This window comes from Callospermophilus lateralis, chromosome 16, assembly GCF_048772815.1.
Source record: "Callospermophilus lateralis isolate mCalLat2 chromosome 16, mCalLat2.hap1, whole genome shotgun sequence".
Taxonomy (NCBI): domain Eukaryota; kingdom Metazoa; phylum Chordata; class Mammalia; order Rodentia; family Sciuridae; genus Callospermophilus; species Callospermophilus lateralis.
This window is the reverse complement of record NC_135320.1, coordinates 25306438-25309131: the sequence shown is the minus strand read 5'-3', so window position 1 is coordinate 25309131 and position 2694 is coordinate 25306438. Positions and strand designations below refer to the sequence as shown.

Below are 2694 nucleotides of genomic sequence, written 5' to 3'. Positions count from 1 at the left end.
TAGGGTACATGGCATCCATTTGGGGGTCCCAAGAGTGTGACAAAAATATTTTGGAGACAGCAGATATGATACCATCTTCATAATTTGTCTGCTTTGTAATTCAGCACCTTCCTATTCAGGACACAGGTAGCTTCTTGATTCTTCAGTCTTCTCTCCCAGGAAGGAGGAGCATCAGTCTTAGTGGTGCCACCAGGCTATGCTTAGGGGACTTTTTTCTTGCCTGCCTCCATTCACTAGAATGAATTCCATGAGCTGCAACAAAGAACCTCCATCAAGACACCCAAACTACAGGCTCTGAATTTAGTGTTTTTTCCACCACTTCTCACCACAAAATGGACAATAATGGAGATAATATATTTAGTTAAGAATTTTGACGGGTCTAATAACTTTTGAAAGCTATATTTAAATTACTTTATGATGGTTTCATGGAGACAACAGACTATTGAGGCAGAAGGACTAGATTCTATCCCAAGTGTGACTCTCAAAATTTGGGCAAATCACTACCTCTGTAGTTGTAAATATATGCATCATAAAAATAACACACACATACACACAGAGTAAAATCAATGACTTCTATAGCCCCCCATGGTCCCAGGGCTCTGAGTTTCTATGAGGAAAAAGTACATCTTAGGCTGTTAGAAAACCTCAGTTCAACCTTGAAAATTTTAATTGGCCTGTTTGTTTTGTTATATTGAATTTCCATGAACAAAACCTCTCATTAATCTCTGTATACTATAAAAGAAATCTCAGAGCCAGGCACTGTGGTGCAGGCCTCTAGTCCCAGCTTCTTAGGAAGTTGAAGTGGGAGGGTCTCTTGAATCCAGGAAATTGAGACCAGTCTCACCAACATAGAGAGCCTACAGAATAGAAAATCTGTGCCACATGCATCTCAGATAGAGCATTAATCTCTAGGATATATAAAGAACTCAAAAAACTTAACACACACACACACACACACACACACACACATACACACAACAAATAACCTAATCAATAAATGAACTAAGGATCTGAACAGATACTTCACAGAAGAAATACAACCAATCAACAAATGTATGAAAAAATGTTCAACACCTCTAGCAATTAGAGAAATACAGCCTTTTTCACCAAGATGGTGCCAAAAGCTAAGAAGGAAGCTTCTGCCCGCCCCCCCAAAGCTGAAGCCAAAGCAAAAGCTTTAAAAGCCAAGAAAGCAGTGTTGAAGGGTGTCCACAGTCATAAAAAGAAGAAGATCTGCACGTCACCTACCTTCCGGTGACCCAAGACATTGAGGCTCCAGAGGCAGCCCAAATATCCTCGGAAGAGCGCCCTCAGGAGAAACAAGCTTGACCACTATGCCATCATCAAATTCCCTCTGACCACTGAGTCGGCCATGAAGAAGATTGAAGACAACAACACACTTGGGTTTATTGTGGATGTCAAGGCAAACAAACATCAGATCAAACAAACTGTAAAGAAGCTCTATGACATTGACATGGCCAAGGTTAACACCCTGATCAGGCCTGATGGAGAGAAAAAGGCATATGTTCTACTGGCTCCTGATTATGATGCATTGGACGTCGCCAACAAAATTGGGATCATCTAAACAAAGTCCAGCTGTCTAATTCTAAATATACTTTCTTTTTTTTCCAACATAAAAAAAGAGAGAAATACAAATCCAAACGACACTGAGATTTCATCTCACTCCAGTCAGAATGGCAATTATCAAGAATGCAAGTAACAATAAATGTTGGTGAGGATGTGGGGGGAAAAGTACACTCATACATTGCTGGTGGGACTAAAAATTGGGGCAACCACTGTGGAAAGTAGTATGGAGATTCCTCAGAAAACTTGAAATGGAACCACCATTTGACCCAGCTATCCCATTCCTCGGTTAATACCCAGAGGACTTAAAATCAGCATACTACAGGGATGCAACCACATCAATGTTTATAGCAGTTCAATTCACAATAGCTAAACTATGGAACCAACCTGGGTGCACTTCAACAAGTGAATGGAAAAAGAAAATGTGGCATATATACACAATAGAATATTAATCAGCCTTAAAGAAGAATGAAATTATGGCATTTGCCAGTAAATGGATGAAACTGGAGAATATCGTGCTAAGTGAAATAAGCCAATCCCCAAAAAACAATGTTTCCTCTGATATGCAGATGCTAATTCACAATAAGGGGTGGGGGAGCTAGGGAAGAATAGAGGTACTTTGGATTAGGCAGAGGGGAGTGAAGGGAGGGGAGGGGGCATGGGGGTAGAAAAAATAGTAGATTGAATCGACATTTTGACCCTATGTGCATATAAGAATACATGATTGGTATAATTCTACATCATGTACAATCAAAAGAATGCAAGTTATATTCATTTATGTATGTGTCAAAATGCATTCTACTATCATGTATAACATTTAGAACAAATAAAAGAAATAAGAAAAGAAACCCCAGAATCAAGGTCCTGACAGGTTAGAGCTCAAGTCCTCATTTTACAAAGAAATTGGAAGTCAGTGGAGCACATTGGGAGTTAGTGGCCTGCCTGTATAAGCCATGCATCTACTTTTTGGGGAATTCAATTTAGTGTAATGAAGTGATTAAGATGCTGTGGACCATGAGCACGAAATGTGGAGCATTGATACATCTGATTGCCAGTCTCTATTTTGAATGATTGGCAGATCCCACTAAAACCTGAAGCTCAATCAAGAAA

The 2694-nt window shown here is 39.7% G+C and overlaps 1 pseudogene; it reads left to right on the top strand.

Moving 5' to 3' along the window:
* The first annotated feature begins 1111 nt into the window (after positions 1 to 1111).
* LOC143382295 (large ribosomal subunit protein uL23 pseudogene) lies at positions 1112 to 1585 on the top strand (annotated as a pseudogene).
* The last annotated feature ends 1109 nt before the right edge of the window (positions 1586 to 2694 follow it).